This window comes from Oncorhynchus mykiss, chromosome 16 (assembly GCF_013265735.2).
Source record: "Oncorhynchus mykiss isolate Arlee chromosome 16, USDA_OmykA_1.1, whole genome shotgun sequence".
Lineage (NCBI taxonomy): Eukaryota > Metazoa > Chordata > Actinopteri > Salmoniformes > Salmonidae > Oncorhynchus > Oncorhynchus mykiss.
In genome coordinates this window covers 68,027,663-68,041,303 of record NC_048580.1, presented here as the reverse complement: position 1 = coordinate 68,041,303, position 13,641 = coordinate 68,027,663, and the positions used below count along the sequence as shown (strand labels likewise).

Sequence of the window (13,641 nt, the reverse complement as noted above, 5' to 3'; positions counted from 1 at the left end):
TGTGTGTGTGTGTGTCCTTGGTGTTAGTAATATCTCTCTGTCTCTCTGTGCTATAGGGTTACAATGCAACATTACAGCCCTGTTCCTCTCCTCTCTCTGTACTCTACTGGTGAACACGGCCATTAAGCCCAAAATGTACCAGCCACATGAATAACCATGAATACTGAGGATCTGAGCCAAGCCTTCCATTTCACCCCCACCCTCCCCAAAATGTGCTCCTGTTCCCACTCCCTCTCTCCTTCCCTCCTCCCCTCTCTCTCCCTCCCTTCACCCACTACACTTCTCACTTGTAAACTTGTCCCTTTTCCCTCTCTCTCGTTCACTTCTTTCCCTCTCTTTTGGTCTCTGTTCCACTTCCCATTATGTCTCTCTTCTTCTCTTTCTCTCCTTCCCTCACCAAGAGAAAGTGTTCTGTTTTCAGACTGGGCACAGGAAGGCAGTACAGCCCTCTATCCCTATTCACCTTCCCCTCCTCCTCTCCTGCCCTGCCCTCCCTCTATCCCTCCTTCCCTCCCTTCTCTCTCTCTCCCACTGTGAGTGAGTGAGTAAAGCAAAGAGGCAGTCATGTTTCAACAGATGGCTGTCCTGATTCAGCCACCACACCACTGTTGGTTCACTGAGAACTCTGTGACCGTGTGAGCGAGAGAGAGAGGGAGGGAGAGAGAGGGAGAGAGGGAGAGGGAGAGAGAGAGAGGGAGAGAGGAAGAGACAGGGAGCGGGAGAGAGGAAGAGACAGGGAGAGGGAGAGGGAGAGACGGGGAGAGGGAGAGAGAGAGATGTAACTTTGGCTAGAGGGACTTTTTTTTTCTTCATTTTTAACTCCCCCTCCCCTTTTCCTCCTCGTTTTTCTGTGTGTCTGTCTATATTAGTGTTTTTGATTCTCTGTACGCCTGAGAGCGTGGTCAGTCAGAGAGGGAGAGAGAAAAAGAGAGGGAGAGAGGGAGAGAGGAGCAGAGTGAGAGTAAAACAGAGCAGGAAAAGGACAGACAGAGAAGAGGAGGGAACAGTCCATGGTAATGTGTGCCTGCTCGTCCCAGTCCAGCTCAGTGCAGCGCCCCCTCCTCCTCCAGCTCTACTGGGTCAGTACCCTGGGACAGCACCTGCTCCCCCGACAGACAGACAGACTCTCAGGACCCGCAGCTGTGTGAGGTACAGTGGCCTGCCCTACTTTTCACTTTGCTGCCTCTCTCTCTCTTGTTCTCTCCCTCTCCCTCATGTTTTCTCTCTCTCTCTCTCTCTCGCTCTCTCTCTCTCTGTCTCTCTCTCACTCTCTGTCTCGCTCTCTCTGTCTCTGTCTCGCTCTCTCTGTCTCTCTCGCTCTCTCTGTCTCTCTCGCTCTCTCTGTCTCTGTCTCGCTCTCTCTGTCTCGCTCTCTCTGTTGCTCTCTCCCCGTCACTCTCTCTCTCTGTCGCTCTCTCCCCCTGTCACTCTCTCTCTCTGTCGCTCTCTCCCCCTGTCTCTCTCTCTCTCTGTCTCTCTCTCCCCCTGTCACTCTCTCCCCCTGTCGCTCTCTCCCCCTGTCTCTCTCTCTCTCTGTCGCTCTCTCCCCCTGTCACTCTCTCGGTCTCTCTTTCTGTCTTAAAGGAACATGTTGTTTTAGCTTCATGCTTTCAGTTATTTTCTGGTAAGGTGCATCTTGTTGAGTTTCCTCTTGTGTTTACTTATCTTTGCTTCCTTGCTGATGAACACGTGGGAGCTAGCTTTTGCTGACTAGGTGCAGTGTTCCTGGGGGAAAGGGAGGGATGGTGTTACACCCTGTAGCCTAGCAGGAACAGCCACAGGGAAGTAAAGAGACAGGAAGGGAAGGGAAGGGAAGGGAAGGGAAGGGAAGGGAAGGGAAGGGAAGGGAAGGGAAGGGAAGGGAAGGGAAGGGAAGGGAAGGGAAGGGAAGGGAATGGAAGGGAAGGGAAGGTGTTACACCCTGTAGCCTATCAGGAACAGCCACAGGGAATTAAAGAGACAGGAAGAGAAGGGAAGGGAAGGGAAGGGATGGTGTTACACCCTGTAGCCTAGCAGGAACAGCCACAGGGAAGTAAAGAGACAGGAAGAGAAGGGAAGGGAGGTCGACTCAAACTGTCATTCCCCATATGCATCAGACTCTGTTTCCTTGATAAGCAACTCTGCAATGTGTTGAGGAGCACTTGATGTGTTTTATGTTACTTGGATAGTTGAACGTGTATAAATTGTTCTTCAAACAGGAACTTCGATGATGTGGGGAGTCTGGGACGGTGAAGTGCTTTTTGTGGGGAGTCTGGGACGGTGAAGTGCTTTTTGTGGGGAGTCTGGGACGGTGAAGTGCTTTTTGTGGGGAGTCTGGGACGGTGAAGTGCTTTTTGTGGGAGTCTGGGACGGTGAAGTGCTTTTTGTGGGGAGTCTGGGACGGTGAAGTGCTTTTTGTGGGGAGTCTGGGACGGTGAAGTGCTTTTTGTGGGAGTCTGGGAAGGTGAAGTGCTTTTTGTGGGGAGTCTGGGACGGTGAAGTGCTTTTTGTGGGAGTCTGGGAAGGTGAAGTGCTTTTTGTGGGGAGTCTGGGAAGGTGAAGTGCTTTTTGTGGGAGTATGGGAAGGTGAAGTGCTTTTTGTGGGGAGTCTGGGAAGGTGAAGTGCTTTTTGTGGGGAGTATGGGAAGGTGAAGTGCTTTTTGTGGGAGTATGGGAAGGTGAAGTGCTTTTTGTGGGGAGTCTGGGAAGGTGAAGTGCTTTTTGTGGGGAGTATGGGAAGGTGAAGTGCTTTTTGTGGGAGTATGGGAAGGTGAAGTGCTTTTTGTGGGGAGTCTGGGAAGGTGAAGTGCTTTTTGTGGGAGTATGGGAAGGTGAAGTGCTTTTTGTGGGGAGTCTGGGAAGGTGAAGTGCTTTTTGTGGGGAGTATGGGAAGGTGAAGTGCTTTTTGTGGGGAGTATGGGACGGTGAAGTGCTTTTTGTGGGGAGTCTGGGACGGTGAAGTGCTTTTTGTGGGAGTATGGGAAGGTGAAGTGCTTTTTGTGGGGAGTCTGGGAAGGTGAAGTGCTTTTTGTGGGGAGTCTGGGAAGGTGAAGTGCTTTTTGTGGGAGTATGGGAAGGTGAAGTGCTTTTTGTGGGGAGTCTGGGAAGGTGAAGTGCTTTTTGTGGGAGTATGGGACGGTGAAGTGCTTTTTGTGGGGAGTCTGGGAAGGTGAAGTGCTTTTTGTGGGGAGTCTGGGAAGGTGAAGTGCTTTTTGTGGGGAGTCTGGGACGGTGAAGTGCTTTTTGTGGGAGTATGGGAAGGTGAAGTGCTTTTTGTGGGGAGTCTGGGAAGGTGAAGTGCTTTTTGTGGGAGTATGGGACGGTGAAGTGCTTTTTGTGGGAGTATGGGAAGGTGAAGTGCTTTTTGTGGGGAGTCTGGGAAGGTGAAGTGCTTTTTGTGGGGAGTCTGGGACGGTGAAGTGCTTTTTGTGGGGAGTATGGGACGGTGAAGTGCTTTTTGTGGGAGTATGGGAAGGTGAAGTGCTTTTTGTGGGGAGTCTGGGAAGGTGAAGTGCTTTTTGTGGGGAGTATGGGAAGGTGAAGTGCTTTTTGTGGGAGTATGGGAAGGTGAAGTGCTTTTTGTGGGGAGTCTGGGAAGGTGAAGTGCTTTTTGTGGGGAGTATGGGAAGGTGAAGTGCTTTTTGTGGGAGTATGGGAAGGTGAAGTGCTTTTTGTGGGGAGTCTGGGAAGGTGAAGTGCTTTTTGTGGGAGTATGGGAAGGTGAAGTGCTTTTTGTGGGGAGTCTGGGAAGGTGAAGTGCTTTTTGTGGGGAGTATGGGAAGGTGAAGTGCTTTTTGTGGGGAGTATGGGACGGTGAAGTGCTTTTTGTGGGGAGTCTGGGACGGTGAAGTGCTTTTTGTGGGAGTATGGGAAGGTGAAGTGCTTTTTGTGGGGAGTCTGGGAAGGTGAAGTGCTTTTTGTGGGGAGTCTGGGAAGGTGAAGTGCTTTTTGTGGGAGTATGGGAAGGTGAAGTGCTTTTTGTGGGGAGTCTGGGAAGGTGAAGTGCTTTTTGTGGGAGTATGGGACGGTGAAGTGCTTTTTGTGGGGAGTCTGGGAAGGTGAAGTGCTTTTTGTGGGGAGTCTGGGAAGGTGAAGTGCTTTTTGTGGGAGTATGGGACGGTGAAGTGCTTTTTGTGGGAGTATGGGAAGGTGAAGTGCTTTTTGTGGGGAGTCTGGGAAGGTGAAGTGCTTTTTGTGGGGAGTCTGGGACGGTGAAGTGCTTTTTGTGGGGAGTATGGGACGGTGAAGTGCTTTTTGTGGGAGTATGGGAAGGTGAAGTGCTTTTTGTGGGGAGTCTGGGAAGGTGAAGTGCTTTTTGTGGGGAGTATGGGAAGGTGAAGTGCTTTTTGTGGGAGTATGGGAAGGTGAAGTGCTTTTTGTGGGGAGTCTGGGAAGGTGAAGTGCTTTTTGTGGGGAGTATGGGAAGGTGAAGTGCTTTTTGTGGGAGTATGGGAAGGTGAAGTGCTTTTTGTGGGGAGTCTGGGAAGGTGAAGTGCTTTTTGTGGGAGTATGGGAAGGTGAAGTGCTTTTTGTGGGGAGTCTGGGAAGGTGAAGTGCTTTTTGTGGGGAGTATGGGAAGGTGAAGTGCTTTTTGTGGGGAGTATGGGACGGTGAAGTGCTTTTTGTGGGGAGTCTGGGACGGTGAAGTGCTTTTGTGGGAGTATGGGAAGGTGAAGTGCTTTTTGTGGGGAGTCTGGGAAGGTGAAGTGCTTTTTGTGGGGAGTATGGGAAGGTGAAGTGCTTTTTGTGGGGAGTCTGGGAAGGTGAAGTGCTTTTTGTGGGGAGTCTGGGAAGGTGAAGTGCTTTTTGTGGGGAGTCTGGGAAGGTGAAGTGCTTTTTGTGGGGAGTCTGGGAAGGTGAAGTGCTTTTTGTGGGAGTATGGGAAGGTGAAGTGCTTTTTGTGGGGAGTCTGGGAAGGTGAAGTGCTTTTTGTGGGGAGTATGGGAATGTGAAGTGCTTTTTGTGGGGAGTCTGGGAAGGTGAAGTGCTTTTTGTGGGGAGTCTGGGAAGGTGAAGTGCTTTTTGTGGGGAGTATGGGAATGTGAAGTGCTTTTTGTGGGGAGTCTGGGAAGGTGAAGTGCTTTTTGTGGGGAGTATGGGAAGGTGAAGTGCTTTTTGTGGGGAGTCTGGGAAGGTGAAGTGCTTTTTGTGGGGAGTATGGGAAGGTGAAGTGCTTTTTGTGGGGAGTCTGGGAAGGTGAAGTGCTTTTTGTGGGGAGTATGGGAAGGTGAAGTGCTTTTTGTGGGGAGTATGGGAAGGTGAAGTGCTTTTTGTGGGGAGTATGGGAAGGTGAAGTGCTTTTTGTGGGGAGTCTGGGACGGTGAAGTGTTTTTTGTGGGAGTCTGGGAAGGTGAAGTGCTTTTTGTGGGGAGTCTGGGAAGGTGAAGTGCTTTTTGTGGGGAGTCTGGGAAGGTGAAGTGCTTTTTGTGGGGAGTCTGGGAAGGTGAAGTGCTTTTTGTGGGGAGTATGGGAAGGTGAAGTGCTTTTTGTGGGGAGTCTGGGAAGGTGAAGTGCTTTTTGTGGGGAGTCTGGGAAGGTGAAGTGCTTTTTGTGGGGAGTCTGGGAAGGTGAAGTGCTTTTTGTGGGGAGTCTGGGAAGGTGAAGTGCTTTTTGTGGGAGTATGGGAAGGTGAAGTGCTTTTTGTGGGGAGTCTGGGAAGGTGAAGTGCTTTTTGTGGGGAGTATGGGAATGTGAAGTGCTTTTTGTGGGGAGTCTGGGAAGGTGAAGTGCTTTTTGTGGGGAGTCTGGGAAGGTGAAGTGCTTTTTGTGGGGAGTATGGGAATGTGAAGTGCTTTTTGTGGGGAGTCTGGGAAGGTGAAGTGCTTTTTGTGGGGAGTATGGGAAGGTGAAGTGCTTTTTGTGGGGAGTCTGGGAAGGTGAAGTGCTTTTTGTGGGGAGTATGGGAAGGTGAAGTGCTTTTTGTGGGGAGTCTGGGAAGGTGAAGTGCTTTTTGTGGGGAGTATGGGAAGGTGAAGTGCTTTTTGTGGGGAGTCTGGGAAGGTGAAGTGCTTTTTGTGGGGAGTCTGGGAAGGTGAAGTGCTTTTTGTGGGGAGTCTGGGAAGGTGAAGTGCTTTTTGTGGGGAGTCTGGGAAGGTGAAGTGCTTTTTGTGGGGAGTCTGGGACGGTGAAGTGCTTTTTGTGGGGAGTATGGGAAGGTGAAGTGCTTTTTGTGGGGAGTCTGGGAAGGTGAAGTGCTTTTTGTGGGGAGTCTGCGACGGTGAAGTGCTTTTTGTGGGGAGTATGGGAAGGTGAAGTGCTTTTTGTGGGGAGTCTGGGAAGGTGAAGTGCTTTTTGTGGGGAGTATGGGAAGGTGAAGTGCTTTTTGTGGGGAGTATGGGAAGGTGAAGTGCTTTTTGTGGGGAGTATGGGAAGGTGAAGTGCTTTTTGTGGGGAGTCTGGGAAGGTGAAGTGCTTTTTGTGGGGAGTCTGGGAAGGTGAAGTGCTTTTTTTGGGGAGTATGGGAAGGTGAAGTGCTTTTTGTGGGGAGTCTGGGAAGGTGAAGTGCTTTTTTTGGGGAGTATGGGAAGGTGAAGTGCTTTTTGTGGGGAGTCTGGGAAGGTGAAGTGCTTTTTGTGGGGAGTCTGGGAAGGTGAAGTGCTTTTTGTGGGGAGTCTGGGAAGGTGAAGGGCTTTTTGTGGGGAGTCTGGGAAGGTGAAGTGCTTTTTGTGGGGAGTCTGGGAAGGTGAAGTGCTTTTTGTGGGAGTATGGGAAGGTGAAGTGCTTTTTTTTATCACACTGTTGATAATTACTCCCGAGTGGCTCAGCGGTCTAAGGCATTGCATCTCAGTGCTAGATGTGTCACTACAGACCCTGGTTTGATCCCTGGCTGTATCACAACTGTCTGTGATCGGGAGTCCCATAGGGCAGCGCACAATTGGCCCTGCGTTGTCTGGGTTAGGAGAGGGTTTAGCCGGGGTAGGCCATCACTGTAAAATAAAAATTGGTTCACAGACTTGCCTAGTTAAATGAAGGTAAAACATTTGTTTTTATGATTTGTGGCATAGGGTGGTCAAGCCGTCTAACCAACCGCCTCTGGCACATGTCTATGCTGTCGGCAAAGGTTAGAATCCAGAATCCCTACTGCTTTTTGACATTGCCTCTCTCTCTGTCTCTCTCTCTCTCTCTCTCTCTCTCTCTCTCTCTCTCTCTCTCTCTCTCTCTCTCTCTGTCTCTCTCTGTCTCTCTCTCTCTGTCTCTCTCTGTCTCTCTCTCTCTGTCTCTCTCTGTCTCTCTCTGTCTCTCTCTCTCTCTCTGTCTCTCTCTCTGTCTCTCTCTCTCTCTCTCTCTCTCTCTCTCTCTCTCTCTGTCTCTCTCTCTCTCTCTCTCTCTCTCTCTCTCTGTCTCTCTCTGTCTCTCTCTCTCTGTCTCTCTCTGTCTCTCTCTCTCTGTCTCTCTCTGTCTCTCTCTGTCTCTCTCTGTCTCTCTCTCTGTCTCTCTCTCTCTCTCTCTGTCTCTCTCTCTCTCTCTGTCTCTGTCTCTCTCTGCCTCTGTCTATCTCTGTCTCTCTCTCTCTGTCTCTCTCTGTCTCTCTCTCTCTGTCTCTCTCTGTCTCTCTCTCTCTGTCTCTCTCTCTCACTCTCTCTCTCACTCTCTCTCTCACTCTGTCTCTCTCTCTCTCTCTCTCTCTCTCTCTCTCTCTCTCTGTCTCTCTCTCTCTCTCTGTCTCTCTCTCACTCTCTCTGTCTCTCTGTGTCTCTCTCTCTCTCTCTCTCTCTCACTCTGTCTCTCTCTCTCTCTCTCTCTCTCTCTCTCTCACTCTCTCTCTCTCTCTGTCTCTCTCTCTCTCTCTGTCTCTCTCTCGCTCTCTCTGTCTCTCTCTCTCTCTCTCTCTCTCTCTCTCTCTGTCTCTCTCTCTCTGTCCCTCTCTCTCTCTCTCTCTCTGTCTCTCTCTCTCTGTCCCTCTCTGTCTCTCACTCTCTCTCACTCTCTGTCTCTGTCTCTCTCTCTCACTCTCTCTCTCACTCTCTCTCACTCTGTCTCTCTCTCTCTCTCTCTCTCACTCTCTCTCTGTCTCTCTCTCACTCTCTGTCTCTCTCTCACTCTCTGTCTCTCTCTCTCACTCTCTCTCTCACTCTCTCTCTCACTCTGTCTCTCTCTCTCTCTCTCTCTCTCTCTCTCTCTCTCTCTCTCTCTGTCTCTCTCTCTCTCTGTCTCTCTCTCTCTCTCTCTGTCTCTGTGTGTGTGTGTTCAATAAAGTGATAAAAGACAAGAAAATAAACATGATTGATATTATTTTTCCTATAACTTCTGTGACAAAAGGTCTGAGTGACGGGAGTGTTTGTGGTCTCTACCCTGCTATGGTTTAGGATGTTAAGTCGACCACATGCTCTATTGACTTTGGGAATCTGACAACTGTTTCTCAGGTTGTGTTCGCCCTGGCTATTTATACTGGGTCACTACATTCCCACCATCACACTGACACAGGGGCGGATGCGGCCTGCGGGGAGAGTGGCACTGGCCCAGAGGTTTACCTCACCCGCTGGAATGCAAACACATACTGAACCCACCTCTCACCCTCTGGCTGCCCAGTCAGTCACATACTGAGTGTCTGCTCTGGCTGTCTGTGGTCAACGCCACACAACCACTCAACAGCATGTCTCCCTCACTTACACATTTTACATTTACTTGTTAGTCATTTAGCAGACTCTCTGACATATCTGTCAGGCACGCAGAGATGCGTGTTGCCACCTGGGTGTAGTTGAGTGTCATCCGCATAGCAATGATAGGAGAGACCATGTAAGGATATGACGGAGCCGAGTGACTTGGTGTATAGAGAGAAGAGGGCCTAGAACTGAGCGGCCTGCCAGGTAGGATACACAAGAGTGTGCAGAGCCTGAGATGCCCAGCCCTGAGAGGGTGGAGAGGAGGATCTGATGGTTCACGGTGTCAAAGGCAGTGGATAGATCTAGGAGGATGAGAACAGAGTAGAGAGAGTCAGCTTTGGCAGTGCTGAGATCCTCCATGACACAGAGGAGAGAGAGAGTCAGCTTTGGCAGTGTGGAGACCCTCCATGACACAGAGGAGAGAGAGTCAGCTTTGGCAGTATGGAGACCCTCCATGACACAGAGGAGAGAGAGTCAGCTTTGGCAGTGTGGAGACCCTCCATGACACAGAGGAGAGAGAGAGTCAGCTTTGGCAGTGTGGAGACCCTCCATGACACAGAGGAGAAAGAGAGTCAGCTTTGGCAGTGTGGAGACCCTCCATGACACAGAGGAGAGAGAGAGTCAGCTTTGGCAGTGTGGAGACCCTCCATGACACAGAGGAGAGAGAGAGTCAGCTTTGGCAGTGTGGAGACCCTCCATGACACAGAGGAGAGAGAGAGTCAGCTTTGGCAGTGTGGAGACCCTCCATGACACAGAGGAGAGAGAGAGTCAGCTTTGGCAGTGTGGAGACCCTCCATGACACAGAGAAGAGAGAGTCAGCTTTGGCAGTGTGGAGACCCTCCATGACACAGAGGAGAGAGAGAGTCAGCTTTGGCAGTGTGGAGACCCTCCATGACACAGAGGAGAGAGAGAGTCAGCTTTGGCAGTGTGGAGACCCTCCATGACACAGAGAAGAGAGAGAGTCAGCGTTGGCAGTGTGGAGACCCTCCATGACACAGAGGAGAGAGAGAGTCAGCTTTGGCAGTGTGGAGACCCTCCATGACACAGAGGAAAGAGAGAGTCAGCTTTGGCAGTGTGGAGACCCTCCATGACACAGAGGAGAGAGAGAGTCAGCTTTGGCAGTGTGGAGACCCTCCATGACACAGAGAAGACAAGTCTCTGTTGAGTGATACGTCTTGAAGCCTGACTTGTTAGGTTCAAGAAGATCATTCTGAGAGAGATAACGAGAAAGTTGATCAGAGATCGCACGCTCACGTGTTTTAGAAAGAAAAGAAAGAAGAGATACAGGTCTATAGTTTTTAACATCTGATGAGTTGAGTGTTGGTTTCTTGAGGAGGGGAGCGAATCAGGCCATTTTGAAGACAGAGGGGACACAGCCCGTGGTCAGTGATGAGTTGATGAGGGAAGTGAGAAATGGGAGATGATCTGGAGAAGGGAGGAGAGGATTGAGTCGAGCGGGCAGCCATGAGACTGGAGAAAGAAGTCAAGGCGTAAGGTAGTTCTGTGTGATTGAGACCAGTGACTCGATAGGCTGAGTGAATGAGTAGTGGATATCATCAACCTTCTTTTCAAAGTGGTTGACAAAGTCATCTGGAGAGAGGGGGAGGTGTGGACGATTAACGAGGTTGGAGAAGGTGGAAAATCATTTCCTAGGGGTAGAGGCAGACGCTTGACATTTAGAGTGATGTAAGTTGGCTTTAGCAGCAGATACAGAGGAAGAGAAGGTAGAGAGGAGGGAGTTGAAGGATGATAGGTCCTCCGTAAGATAATTTTTCCTCCATTTTCACTCAGCTGCCCACAGCCCTGTTCTGTAAGCTCGCAATGAGTGAGTCATAAGGATGCAGAAAAGGTGGCGAGTAGGGTCGAAGAGGCGAAGACAGGAAGGAGAAGGATTTAGCAGAAGGGAGAGATGATCGGATAGAAGAGGAGAGAGTAGTGGGAGAGAGAAAGCAAAGATTGAGACGGCACATCTGGGTAGGCGTATGGTAGGCGTATGGCTAGCGTATGGTCGGCGTATGGTCGGCGTATGGCAGGCGTATGGCTGGCGTATGGCAGATGTATGGCAGGCGTATGGCAGATGTATGGTAGGCGTATGGCTGGCGTATGGCAGGCGTATGGCAGATGTATGGCAGGCGTATGGCAGGCGTATAGCAGGCGTATGGCAGGCGTATGGTAGGTGTATGGCAGGCGTATGGTAGGCGTATGGCAGATGTATGGTAGGCGTATGGCTGGCGTATGGCAGGCGTATGGCAGATGTATGGCAGGCGTATGGCAGGCGTATGGCAGGCGTATGGCAGGCGTATGGTAGGTGTATGGCAGGCGTATGGTAGGCGTATGGCAGATGTATGGTAGGCGTATGGCTGGCGTATGGCAGGCGTATGGCAGGCGTATGGTAGGCGTATGGCTGGCGTATGGCAGGCGTATGGCAGGCGTATGGCAGGCTTATGGTAGGCGTATTGCGTTTAGGTGTATGGCTAGCGTATGGCAGGCGTATAGCGTTTAGGCGTATGGCAGGCGTATGGCAGGCGTATGGGAGGTGTATGGCAGGCGTATGGTAGGCGTATGGTAGGCGTATGGCAGATGTATGGTAGGCGTATGGCTGGCGTATGGCAGGCGTATGGCAGGCGTATGGCAGGCGTATGGCAGGCGTATGGCAGGCGTATTGCGTTTAGGTGTATGGCTAGCGTATGGCAGGCATATGGCAGTCGTATGGCAGGCGTATGGCAGGCGTATGGTAGGTGTATGGTAGGCGTATGGCGTTTAGGTGTATGGCAGGCGTATGGCAGGCGTATGGTAGGTGTATGGCAGGCGTATGGCTAGCGTATGGCAGGCGTATAGCGTTTAGGCGTATGGCAGGCGTATGGTAGGCGTATGGTAGGCGTATGGTAGGCGTATGGTAGGCGTGTGGTAGGTGTATGCTAGGTGTATGGTAGGCGTATGGTAGGCGTATGGTAGGTGTATGCTAGGTGTATGCTAGGTGTATGGTAGGCGTATGCTAGGTGTATGGTAGGCGTATGGCAGGCATATGGCTATCACTATTCTACATGCGCTCCGTCCTGTATATTAAGTTACATTCAGTCAAACAGGACCAGGAAATTCAGGGATTAATTGTACTGAATGTTTTCATTCATTTAGTAGAGCTTTGATGAAACATTCATCATGTTATTTGATATTTTCTTAGCTAATAATAGCCTGGTTTCTTTCCACTTCTGCTTCCTTCCATGGATGACGGTGCAATACTCCTGTCTCCCCTAAGGCTAGTTTAGGGTTGGGGATACACAATATTACTCACCTCTACATGTTACATCACCTCTACATGTTACACCACCTCTACATGTTACACCACCTCTACATGTTACACCACCTCTACATGTTACATCACCTCTACATGTTACACCACCTCTACATGTTACACCACCTCTACATGTTACACCACCTCTATATGTTACACCATGTTACACCACCTCTACATGTTACATCACCTCTACATGTTACACCATGTTACACCACCACCTCTACATGTTACATCACCTCTGCATGTTACACCACCTCTACATGTTACACCACCTCTACATGTTACACCACCTCTACATGTTACACCACCTCTACATGTTACACCATGTTACACCACCTCTACATGTTACACCACCTCTACATGTTACATCACCTCTACATGTTACACCACCTCTACATTTGACATCACCTCTACATGTTACACCATGTTACACCACCTCTACATGTTACATCAACTCTATGTGTTACACCATGTTACAAAACCTCTACATGTTACACCACCTCTACATGTTACACCACCTCTACATGTTACATCACCTCTACGTGTTACACCATGTTACAAAACCTCTACATGTTAAACCAACTCTACATGTTACAACACCTCTACATGTTACATCACCTCTACGTGTTACACCATGTTACAAAACCTCTACATGTTACACCACCTCTACAAGTTAAACCAACTCTACATGTTACACCACCTTTACATGTTACACTGCGTTACATCACCTCTACATGTTACACCATGTTACACCACCTCTACATGTTACACCACCTCTACATGTTACACCACCTCTACATGTTACATCACCTCTACATGTTACACCACCTCTACATGTTACACCACCTCTACATGTTACATCACCTCTACATGTTACATCACCTCTACATGTTACACCACCTCTACATGTTACACCACCTCTACATGTTACACCACCTCTACATGTTACATCACCTCTACATGTTACACCACCTCTACATGTTACATCACCTCTACATGTTACACCACCTCTACATGTTACACCACCTCTACATGTTACACCACCTCTACATGTTACATCACCTCTACATGTTACACCACCTCTACATGTTACACCACCTCTACATGTTACATCACCTCTACATGTTACATCACCTCTACATGTTACACCACCTCTACATGTTACATCACCTCTACATGTTACACCACCTCTACATGTTACACCACCTCTACATGTTACACCACCTCTACATGTTACATCACCTCTACATGTTACACCACCTCTACATGTTACACCACCTCTACATGTTACATCACCTCTACATGTTACACCACCTCTACATGTTACATCACCTCTACATGTTACACCATGTTACACCACCTCTACATGTTACACCACCTCTACATGTTACACCACCTCTACATGTTACATCACCTCTACATGTTACACCACCTCTACATGTTACACCACCTCTACATGTTACACCACCTCTACATGTTACATCACCTCTACATGTTACACCACCTCTACATGTTACATCACCTCTACATGTTACATCACCTCTACATGTTACACCACCTCTACATGTTACACCACCTCTACATGTTACACCACCTCTACATGTTACATCACCTCTACATGTTACACCACCTCTACATGTTACACCACCTCTACATGTTACATCACCTCTACATGTTACATCACCTCTACATGTTACACCACCTCTACATGTTACACCACCTCTACATGTTACATCACCTCTACATGTTACATCACCTCTACAT

General features: G+C 49.5%; 1 protein-coding gene across 4 annotated transcripts in view; it reads left to right on the top strand.

The window, feature by feature from the left end:
• Positions 1 to 762: 762 nt before the first annotated feature.
• Positions 763 to 13,641, top strand: part of LOC110491155 (extracellular sulfatase Sulf-2) — a 267,272-nt gene continuing 254,393 nt past the window's right edge. For 2 of the 4 annotated variants that reach the window (XM_036947629.1, XM_036947630.1), the window contains exon 1: positions 763 to 1,149. The gene's annotated coding sequence lies outside the window, so the exon portion shown is untranslated. The remainder of the gene's footprint in view (positions 1,150 to 13,641) is intronic. The other 2 variants (XM_036947627.1, XM_036947631.1) reach the window with 1 other exon arrangement.